The 12,236-nt window shown below is 42.4% G+C and overlaps 2 pseudogenes; both read right to left on the bottom strand.

The window, feature by feature from the left end:
• Positions 1-5,166: 5,166 nt before the first annotated feature.
• LOC148094579 (uncharacterized) lies at positions 5,167-5,978 on the bottom strand (annotated as a pseudogene).
• A 1,331-nt stretch (positions 5,979-7,309) lies between these two features.
• On the bottom strand, positions 7,310-8,814 carry LOC118456068 (E3 ubiquitin-protein ligase TRIM21-like; annotated as a pseudogene).
• Between the last annotated feature and the right edge of the window lie 3,422 nt (positions 8,815-12,236).

Genomic DNA, 12,236 nt, shown 5'->3' with positions numbered 1-12,236 from the left:
AGAGGGGAACGTGAGGAGAAAGTACAAGGTCAGGAAGAACCAGGTAAGAAAACAGACGGGGAACAGTGACAGGCAAAACAGAAGCTGTTAAACTGCTTGAGAGAGTTTACCACCAAAAGTGATTTGCCAACTTCAAGGTGAGGTGACATAGGTTAAGATAATAGAAAAAACCTGCAGAGCCATATTAGTAGTATCTGCAGTTAAGATTTTTTCATACATTGTACCATAGGCAAAGCTGCCTCCATTTTTATAATTTTTTAATTAATATTTTGAACATTTCAAGGACTCTATTTTTGGAGTGTATTTTTATGTAACTGTATTATATAACTGGATTATACATACACATTAAAAGTGAATCTCTGTCCAAAAAAATGCACTCAGTTTACTTTTTACTCACTATGAGCATCATGCATTATTCTCCCGCAGTAATTAAGGTTAGGATATGTATTATTTTTTTTTTTATTCCAATCCGTTCTTCTTTTGCAGCCTTTAAATAACTTTTAGCAGATTTTATGGTTTTGTGACAGTCTTTCCTAAAAAGTGTTTTGCTTTTCTTTAAAAAATGTGGGGATTAAATTGTGTTAAAATGTACAAAGCAGTGATGTCATGTTTTGTGACGAGGACCCAGGCACAGAGAGACTTGATGAATTTAAGAATCTTATGATTTAATAAAAAAATTTGCAGACTTGCACAGAGATGGTAAAATTATGATGACTGATAATGGAGACAAAGATAACAGACGATGAAGACAGGGAGGAACAGGGGTTTAAATGCACCAAGGAGACAGTCAGAGGGAACCCGGGACAGCTGGAGACATTTAAGGATGCAGGGACTGACAGAGATGGGGAAGAAGTCTCATTGTGACGAGTAACGTTTATCTTGCCTGGGCAGCTCTCTGGGTGCTCAACACCACCAAAGCTGTGATCGTAGAATCACCCCAGTTCTCCACTAAATCTTCTCATGGCTCCGTCGTCCTCACCTGGTTTGAAACACAAATCCCTCTTTTTGAAGTCCAAATATCCTGATACTGCTCCAATAATGAGAATCATTAACAGGAGAACAGTAAGGGTCACATGATCACTGTGTCAGCTGCAGATGTCCCTGCTGTTATCAGCTGAAGGTTGAGTGTTGGACATCTGGAAGGACAGAGGGACACTGTTAGAGGACAGATGTTGCACATGTGTGTGTGAAGCTTCACTTACTGTGTGTGGCTGACAGGATGGAAATGTTCCACTGCTGCAGTCAGAGCACTCAATGCGTGTGGAGGCTGTTCCTATGACAACAACAACATCACATCAACATCTGTGGATCAGTGCGACAGACTGACACCTTCTGCCCTCACACCAAAGACAGACACAAAGAAGATTTGCTGTGCACACAAACAGCTACACAAAAACTCAAACAGGACCTGCTGATAATAAATGCATACCATGAAAGAGTTCGGGTATCAGAAGGTTAAATACGTGACGCCGGTACATATATTCCGTTGCTTCCCAACGCTGACGCTAACAGAACTATGGAGCGGCAGATTTGTGCTGTTTGTGCTAGAGCTAAGCTGCACACAGCTGATGTTAGCCAGGAAAACATTACAGACTGATTTTAATGAAGAGACCGGAAATACAAACACACACAGTTTGTTGTGTGAAGAACTCAAACATGAGCTGAACAAACAGTAAAGTTCCTAAATACAAACCGTTAAAGGAGGAAACAAAGCAAACTTACAGTTTCTTCACACAAACACCAACAACAAGCTCCACTCCACACCTGGACGCTAAACATGACACACAGGTGAGCTGCTTTCTAGAAGGAGGTGAGACTCCACCTGAAACTCAAGGCAGGTGGGAGGAGCTCAGTCAGTGCAGTAAAGTTCTTTTAACTCGGAATTGGAAAATTTCTCACCTTTCTTTCCTGTTTCTTTTGCATAGAATTTGCATTGGATTTCCCCATGTGTGTCTCTGTATTCAGAGCCAATAGTACCACAATTTGTCATGCATAGATCATGAATGGATGAACAGATGCCACTTTAACTTATTTACAAGCTGACGTTTAAAAACATCAACCAATTAATGTATTTATTCATTTAGATTCAGAGTTCCTCCAACCACAGTAATTTTATCAAAAGATGAATAGGAAAAATTGTTAATGAAGACAAATCAAATCAGTCCGACATTGTTAATGAATCCTGATCATTTTATAGTCTTTGTGCTTATTATTTAATGTTACTCTGACTGCCGCTTTCTGTCCTTCATCACTGTGTATATTTGCCTTTAAACTTGTCAGACTAGTTCAGAGTAAAGGTCACTGTTGAAATAAAGTCTTGCTGTGGCTGCCAGTGTGAACACACTGATCCTGGTTTAGCTCTGACACTGTTTGCTTTATTTGGAATATGAACAATACAAACATTCAAAGCCAGGACGTTTCTCTGTTTACATTCTTCTAGATCCTGTTAAACTTTCTATTTACATCACAGTCAGTCAGTTATATATCCGGGGTATTTTTCCACTTACCAAAACACTGGTAATGACAGATAACTGTCCCACGAAGCTGGATTTCCACCTATTAAGTTAATCCAGGGTTTCAACTGTGTGTCCAAATGAAGGGGGTGGTGTTGGCAGCGTCTGACTAATATAAAAGGAGTGTTTCATAATCTTGTCATCTTCTTCAAAAGAAAATTATTCCTATGAGTGAAACCCACTCCAGAAACCATGCCACAGCAAATTCTTTGATAATCTGTTATTTTATTCAATTCAGTTCATTTTAACTTAGATGGCACAAAATCACATCAAATTTCACCTGAAGGAGCGTTATATTGTCAGTTAAAGATCCTAAAATAAAACCCCAGCAATCTGAAAACTCCTTATGAGCAAGTGTTTGGGCAACAATGGGAAGGAAAAACTCATTTTTAACAGGAAGAAACCTCCAGAAGAACCAGGCTCAGGGAGGGGGCAGATATCTGTCGCAACAAGTTGGGGGCGAGGGGATGAAGACAGGACGAAGACATGCTGTGGAACAGAGTCAGTGTCAGGGGGCTGGGTCTACAACAACTTCAACAATTACACAAAGTTTATAATTAGCATTAACTAGCTTTGTAGTTTACATAGCGAATTAGCGTAAAATAAAATTAGCATAGTCATGGGGAACAAATACACACCCTCATTTGCTGGATTATGTCCACACCTGGGACAGGCAGGATCGGCTTCTTGGAAAAATTTTGAAAGCCTCTCTATTGTATAATGAAGACGATGAAAAAATTTTAAACCATGAAGATATGGCCATTCTATATGGTCAAAAGCCTTTTCTGCATCAAGAGAAATTCTTATTTCTGAAGTTTTTTTTGACTCTGATCCATATAGGATATTAAATAGCCGGCGTATATTATAAAATGATTGTCACCCTGGTATAAAGCCGGTTTTATCAGGATTGATAATTTCTGGCAGTATAAGATCGATTCTATTAGCTAAGATTTTTGTGAGAATTTTGTAATCACAATTTAAGAGGCTTACCTGTCTGTAGGAGCTACATTGTGAGGGATCCTTACCCTTTTTGTACAGCACAGAAATTATGGCTTGTTACATAGTATCTGGTAGTTTCTCTTGAAAGAATATTTCCTTGTATACAACTTTAAGTATTGGTGCTAGTTTGTCTATAAACATTTTATATAATTCAATAGGGAAACCGTCAGGTCCCGATCAATTGTTACTTTGCAATGATTTAATTGCTTCAACAATTTCACTAATGGTTATCTCTCTATCAATTTATGTTCTGTCATTTAGGGATATTTGTGGAATCAGTAATCTAGCAAGCATTTCAGCAACGTTTTTTTATATATAATAATTTTCTCTTATAGAGGTCTGATGTTGGATTTTCTGCATATAAGCAATCAATCTCTTTTATACTGTTGGCTAGGTTGTTCATTTGTTGTAAGTATTTCTTGTTTTGAAATGATGCATAAGAAATTATCTGGCTTCTAGGCCTTTAATGCCTCCAATATAACAGTCATTTTCATTCCTTGGGTTTGATTTGTCTCTAAGAAATACAGTATTTGCTCAGAGACCATGTTTTTAAATGAGTCTTTAATTAGGAGTAAAGGATCAAGCCGCCAGGCGGGTTTTTGACTTGGACATTCATAAAAATTAACATCTAATTGCACTGGACTATGGTCTGAGATAACGATAGAGTTGTATTGGCAATCTAAAACCTAGAATAAAAGAATAAATAAAGATAAATAATAATAAAGAAAGAATTCTATTATCTACAACAAAAAAATCTATCCGTGAGTATAACCGGTGTACTGGTGAGAAAAATGAGAATTGTTTAGATGTAGGATTTTTATTCCTCCAGGGGTTGAAAAAAGCGTAAGATTGCATAAAGGATTTTAGAACATTGCCCGCTTTTGAAATTTTGCTGTCAGGTTTTGGATTTGATCTATCAAGTTGAGGATTAAGCACGCAGTTAGAGTCACCACCCAGTATCAAATGGGATTCTGTTAAATCTGGGAGGTGCTTTAAAAAAGTACAATAAAAATTTGGGTTGCTCCAGTTTGGTCCGTATACATTTGCAATAGTTACTTGTTTCCCATACAAACTGCCCTGTATAATAATATATCTCCCTCTGGTATCCGCCACAGATGATAGTGGAATAAATGGAATCCCCTTCCTAAATAGAATAGCAACACCCCGTGATCTATCCTCAAATTTTGAGCTAAATACTTGGCTTATCCATGTTTTTTTAAGTTTAATTTGTTCACTTGATCGGAGGTGTGTTTCCTGCAGATATACAATATCGGATCTCAATGATTTTAAATGAATAAAAATCCTTGTGTGTTTAACTGGATTATTTGTACCTTTAAAATTCCAACTTATAAAACGAAGAGGCAGATGACTTTGCGAGTCATCCGCCCCCCTGGAGGCTCTTTTTATAAATAAATAAAAAGAGCCTCCAGGCTAGAATAGCAAAGTGACTAAACATACTGTTAACCGTCAAACTGCCCCTTAACTGGGCAAATATACGGTAAATGGTAAATGTCCTGTATTTGTATAGCGCTTTACATAGTCCCTAAGGACCCCAAAGCGCTTTACACGTTCAGTCATCCACCCATTCACACACACATTAACACACTGGTGAAGTATGAAGTCCAACTTATCTCTTCTCATTTGCCCATACCTCTCACGGCCGTAGTAAGTCTTTTTTGATAAAGTCTATTGCAGCCGCTGGGTCAGTGAAACAATTGTCCTGTCCCGTAGGTGAAGTGATGCCGAGAACAGCTGGAAACAAAAGTCCAAACTTAACGCCAGTGCAGCCTCGGAGCAGACGTTTAGCCTCCATTAAAGCAGCTCGTTTCTTTGCCACCATTGCTGTAAAATCAGGAAAAATACTTATCTTCATGTCCTGCAGCAGCAACGGCTGCGACTTGGCAAACCCTTCGGAACACTTCTTCCTTCTCTTGGAAATAATGGAACTTCACCACGATTACCCTGGGAGTTTCCCTGTTGACCCAAGCTTCGGTGAGCGCGGTCCAGCATCGAAGAAAAATCGAGGCCCAGTATGTCTTTCAGCATTGCAGCAATAACAACCATGGGTTTCCCGGTGTTTTCAAAGCCCTCCTTCCCTCCTACAATGCGTGCATTGCATCAGCGTTGTCTCCTCTTGATGTCATCCAACTTGCTGGTTAGCTTAGCAAGGTCCGATTTCAGCTTGCTAACCTCGTTTTCCAACTCCACTGTCCGGTCTGAATAAGTATTCAAACCAAACTCAACACTTTCCAAACGGGTCTCTTGCTTCTCCAGATCTTCTTTAAATGTGTCTATTTTATCATTTAAATCTTTCATGCTTGAATCAATACGGTCCAGTATCCTCTTTTCAGAGCTAGCAATCACTATCATGATCTCGGTCACACCAGGAGGTGGTGCCGCCGCACTGTCCTCAGCGTGGTCCGAAGCTTTTGCGGCCTGCTCTTTCTCCAATCTAGTTTTGCTCATATTTCATACAACGACGCCTTAAAGATGTAAAGATTGCGTCAGGACAGCACACGGGCGTGTTATCGTAATGTTATTAAAAGTTCATTAGTTTTGGAGTGATTGAATTATGAAAAGAAGTTAACCCTTTGAGGAGCCCTGTACAACACGTCTTCACATGGCTACGCCCCTACCCAAACTCTGAATTATATTTCTTGATTTTCAACTAATATAATTCCGTTTCTTTACTCAACATGTTTGTCATTTTTAACTGGACATATGAGATTGTATGTATTATTGTAGGGTCTACCTTACAATATAAAGCACTTTGAGGCGACTGTTGTTGTGATTTGGTGCTGTATGAATAAAACTGAATTGAACAATCAGTCCGGTTCACTTTGGTCACTTAAATATGATTATCAAACTGTTGTGTTATATTTATTACAGTTTCTGCTGCCTTTTGCCCACCATCATCACAGCGAGCACTGCACACCGTTTTCCCAACAGCAAGCCCTGGACCATCAGGGACCTGAAGGTCCTGCTGAATGAAAGAGAAGGTTCTTCAGGTCTGGGAAGAAATCACCAGCCTTCCTCCATCAGAGACATCAGCAGCAGGAGATGGAGGGGGGCAGCCTGGACGGAGACGATGAGCCTCTGTGTCAGCAAACTGTAACATCACAGCACCAACCTTACACCTCAATAGCTGTTAAACAATCCAACACAACCCCCCACCCCCACTCCAGGGTTTTCTATCAGGTCATAGTACCTGAATGAGTCATCAGAGTGTCTCTGACACGACAGGCAAAATGGCTACAAAAACATCACCGTGGTCCCCGGCACTGAGGCTTTATCCTCGCCTCATTAGCGTTTGTGTCGCATATTAATTACATCACGGGACACTTGGCCACATTGCTATGACAACCCCAGGCACATTAGGTCTTAGTCGGCTTTAATTGAAGATGAGTTGACGCAAGTGGTGCTGGTCACAGTAGGAACTAATGGAAAAAGGGCTGCAGGCCTGGCAGCATCAGCACCAGGGTCCTGAAGTCCTGTGCTGCCTAGCACAGTGACACCCCGCAGGATCCCCGAGTGTGCTGCAGGAAAAGCTCCCCACACTATAGAAGACACCGTGTTTAGTCCCAGAGAAAGACCCGCCTTCTGCTCTTAATGACTTTAGACCAGTGACCTCAACATCACATGTCATGGAGGTGCTGGGAGACTGGATATGGAGTGTGGAGTAAATCAGGACTTCAACAGATAATTCATTTATTATGTAATCCTGTAATTATCAGATTTTACACTCAATATGTTCATTTGTTCCCTTCAATAAAAATCAATCAGTTCATCAAATAAAATCAGTCGTTGATCGACTCAGTTTGACTGACAGGACAGATGATTAGAGGTGCAGAGTTTTTACCACCATCATTAGGATTGGGACTGAAGAATGGGTGGAGTTTGTGAGTGAAGGAGCAGCCAGTAAAGGAGTAGATCAGAGCTGCAGCACCTACATCATAAAAGGAGACCAGACCCTCCTCATAATCCACAAACACCCCCACCTTCTCAGGACCAGGATGAAGACAGAGAGGGACTGAATACTCAGTACAAGCTTTGTACTCATTTCCATTTTTCAGTATCACAGTCCAGAAACCATCCTGAGGTCTCAGTGGGATTACTCCCTTCCTTTTGATCGAATCTCTGGCCACTCCTAAAGTCCAGTCAGTCTTTCCTTTAACCTGAACCTCAAAGTAAAATCTGCCTGAAGAAGAACTCTGCTCTCCTAAAACACAAGGACATGGAGAAAATCTCTCTGGGTTGTCTGGAAGATTCTTCCTCACATCAATATGATAAACTTGTTTTCCATCATCAGACAGGATGAGAGCAGGATGTGCTGTATCAGGATCCAGAGTCACATCCACTGCATACTGCTGGACCCTCTTCAGCTCAGCCGCAAACAGCTTCTTCTTCATGGGTTTCCACATTGTCCGCTCCAGCTGAGCCACAGCTCTCACCACAGTCCCCTCATGTGATGGTGGACAGACTCTGACCTCTGTCCAGTCCTTGCTGGGTGGAGCAGCTTTCAGGCAGGAGAAGCTTTGGAGGAGGTGGAGGTGGTCAGGTGGTCAGGTGAGAGCTGCTCAACCTCAGAGCTTCTCTCCATCAGCTCAGAGATTTCCTGTTCCAGATCTTTGATGAGACCTTCAGCCTGTTTCTCTGTAGCTTCCTGTTTGTCTTCGATCTCCTTCATGAGCTCCTTCAGGCGTCTCTCAACAGACTCCTTCAGAGCCGTGAGGACCTGAACACCTTCTGCTTTCTGTCTGTCTGCAGCATCTTTACTCATCTTCACCGACTCTTTGATCTCATGAATCTTCAGTCGTCTCTTCTGGATCATCTGCTGAATCTCAGCCTCTGTCTTACCCAGCTCTGCCTTCTTTCCTTCATATTCTTCTCTCAGAGGAACAAACTCGTGGTTCCTGTGGTCTAAAACAGAGCAGAGCACGCAGACACACATCTGGTCGGTCTTACAGAACAGCTCCAGAAGTTTATCGTGCTTCTTACACATCCTGCCTTCCAGGTTCTCCACAGGCTCAATCAGCTGATGTCTTTTCAGACTTGTAGCTGTCAGATGAGGCTCCAGGTGACTCTGACAGTAGGAGGTCTGACACACCAGGCAGGACTTCAGGGCCTTCAGTCTGGTTCCAGTGCAGACATCACAGGGAACTTCTCCTGGTTTGGCAGCTTGTTGCTCTGAGCTGCTGCTGCTGGCTTTCTGCTGAGCTTCACATCTGAACTGAGCAACCATCTCAGAGAACAATGTGTTGATGTCTAGTTCAGGTCGTCTCTTGAACACTCTGTTACACATAGGACACTTATTTATGCCATTAGTGTCCCAGTGCTGACTGATGCAGGTTTTGCAGAAGTTGTGTCCACATGGTGTAGTGACTGAATACATCCAGACAGATGGAGCACAGAAACGACAGAAACGTTTTTCAGCATTTCAATTCTAAACATGTTAGCCAAATTAGCTCTCCCCGACAGAATTTCCCGTGTCAGAAGCACTGGGCTGTCCAAATCACAGACAAACAGTATCCCCAGTGGCGGTCCTAGCCTGTTTGGCGCCCTGGGCGAAGACTCCCTCTGGCACACCCCCCACCACACACACACCACCACACACACACACAGGATTGTACATTAACATAAAACTGTTGTTGGAACCATACTGAATTTCACCAGAGAAACATACACACACACAGATATGAAGAGACAGAGAGTATGCATTGTATGCAAACGGCTACCAAACAGCCATCATAATTCGTCATACAATGAGAACAGGACAAATCAACAACTGACAATGACTAATTAATATTAAAATCTGTAACATAATGTATTGTTTGGAGTTTAGTCTGTTACTGTTACTATTTTTACCATTTCTTCTTGGAGCAACTGTAACGCACATTATTTCCTTAGGGATTAATAAAGTATTCTGATTCTGATTGTTTCAGGATGACCTGCCATTATCCAATCACACACCTGCTTACCTGCATCTTTGGCTCGTTTCTCTTCCTCTTCTTTTCTCTTTTTTCTAAACTGAGCACCTGATGGCTTTAACCCAGAATTCAAATCATGAATACATAATGGGCTTGAATTTACAACATTTTGAATGAAATGTGCTCTATTTGGAAGCAGCAGGTCTCCCTCCCCTTTCCACTGGTTGTGTGTGAGATTTAAAAATAATAAAAATATTTCGTGTTTGTTGGTTTGTTTTTATTTTCTTTCATTTTGCGAGTTGGTTATTAGATGCCACCCCGCCCTCTCCTCCCTGTGCCGCAAGCAGCAGGCGCACCTCGCAAACGGAGGGTGTCCTTACTCCCAGAAAATGGCCGATAGAAAACCGATCGGTGCCTATGCCATCCCCAGAATGCGCTGGCACGAAGTTGCGCAGCATGAGTACGAGCAATTTATATATTTTTTTGCCGATACCCGTGATGCCGCCCCCTACCACGATGCTGCCCCGGGCAACCGCCTGTGTCGCCCGTATCTAAAACCGCTACTGAGTATCCCACATTCTTGATTTTAGTTTGCAAATAAGGACTTATTGCTCCTGAAATTGTGGAGGTTTTAGCTCTTTAAACAGTAAAGTTATAGGAGTATACAGATAATTATCAGAGAAACTGATCAGGCCACTCTCTTCCATTTTTTTTTTTTTTTGTTGCCTGTCCCTTTTGGTTCTTTTGCATCAGAATTATTGTCTAAAGGTGAGGAAAGATGCCCGACGGATTTACTTTACCAAATTGACCATCCCAGCCTTGCAGTAATGGTCTATTTGACCTTTTATTGTTAATTTTATTTATTTTTTATTTTCACTTGCTAGATACGGGACAGACTTGAATGAGGAAAAGAAAATGGAGAAAGGAAGAGGGGGAAAAAACAGCGGAGAAGAGGGACGGGGATAAAGGGCAAAAAAACAATACATATATCAATCACCTGAATCACCTGTTAAGAAAGAAAAAAGAAAACAAGCAGAAGAAAAAGAGCAACATAATAAACAACATCACGATGATCTATGGGAATATAACTGTAAATACTAAATATTAAACATTATTGTTCAGCACGTAATATCGACAGCGCACAGTGTGCTTTGAGGTAGGAGCCAAAAAGGGTGAAGTTTGTGTGTGTGTGTACACCTGTGAGCATGGACACGCTTGTTTTTAAAAGGTTCCTTCATGTAATGATCTGCTAGAGGGTGTGTGGGAGCCACGGCCCCGTCCTCCAGGGCATGAAGCAGGTATGGAGGAGATCAAAACTAAGCCGGGGGGGTTGCAGTGACGTGCCCGGGTGCTCCTCCGGCAACCAGCTGTGCTAGAGTGACCGAGCCCCAGGCCGAGAGGCCGAGGGCACCCCACCCCCAAAGTGGCGCGAGCGAGCCCCAGGCTCCAGGCCCCAATAAGCAGCCACCAAGGAGTGAGCCGGTGTGTACCTGGACGCCCATCCCCTGACACAAAGAACCACCAACGCACAGATGTCTGAGGGCGTCTGCCACCGGCAGGGGGAGTGGTGGGGGGAGATAGGCCTCCATACCATGGAGGACCTGAGATGTCCCCAGAGAGGTGGCGTCTGATACCCGACCTGACATATAGACACAGACAAACAGACACACACAGATACAAACATCCATTCCCACCCTCATGCCCTCAGGCAATTACTCAACACTCACCCAACGTGGAGACAGACATAGAGAGACACTGTACACACAATCACACTCCCCAAGCGTACTCTAAGAACCGGGTCTAGGTACAGGCCACTCTCTTCCACATGTTCACACTTCCCCTTGTTACTGTCAGTGGGCTCTGGCTCAGACTCCATCGTATGTGGCTCATTATCTGATGCTGATGATCTCCGGACTAGTGTTAGACACTGAGAGGTTGATGGCTCTGTGTCAGAGTGCTGGCTATAAATTTCAGACGGATCAGGCCTTAACGAAAAAGTTATCAATCATTCTTTTCATCTTTTCTCGTTACCCACAGCTACATCCTGTCATGGTCCTGGGTCATTTTGACCCATCGTTCTTAGTTTTCTTCTGATTTTGCATTTTGTTTGCTATTTTAAAGGTCCCTATATTATTCTGTTTAGATGTCGTTTATTAGGTTTTACCCCATGTCCTCCTCCATGGATCTGAGATCCCATGCCTCGTTTCTCCTCCTTGTGTTTTATTCCATGTTTTCCCCAGCCCGTTATGTCTGTGCTCTCCCCATGTTCTCTCCTCCCCTCCTGTCTCCGCCTCTGTGTACTTCCCGTTTTACTTTGGCAGTCTCCCGCCAGTATTTGTCATGTTGTGTTTGCTCCTGCCTTGTCTCATTATGATTATCTGTGTCAGCTGTGTTCCCACTTCCCTCATTAACCCTCTGTGTATTTATGTCCGCGTCTCCCTCATAGCTGTGTGCGATTCTCCCTGTGTCTCCTGGTGCGCATTATAATTACTTTTTCCCAGTTTAGTTTTGTATTGTTTGGATGATCTGTTTTCCCAGCAATAAAGCTGTGCTTTTGAGTTTAAGTTCTGTCCCCGTGAGTTTGCGTTTGGGTCCAATTCCTGCCTGCCACACTGCCGAATTATGACACATCCACTTCTAAAATTAACAAAGTAAAGAAGATTAAGAGTGACCAACAGCTGACTAAAACTGACTACAAGCTGACTCTGGTACTACTCGTAAAATGCCATTTCAAATGTTTCGTTTTCAAACCCCCGCGGTCTTTCGCTACTTTGTGTTGGTCTTTCACGTGGCATTC

Source organism: Neolamprologus brichardi, unplaced genomic scaffold, assembly GCF_056152115.1.
Source record: "Neolamprologus brichardi isolate AB-2024 unplaced genomic scaffold, ASM5615211v1 NODE_ptg000036l+_length_2141236_cov_1, whole genome shotgun sequence".
Taxonomy (NCBI): domain Eukaryota; kingdom Metazoa; phylum Chordata; class Actinopteri; order Cichliformes; family Cichlidae; genus Neolamprologus; species Neolamprologus brichardi.
Note: the sequence above shows the minus strand (reverse complement) of the source record. Positions and strands in the feature narration are given on the sequence as shown.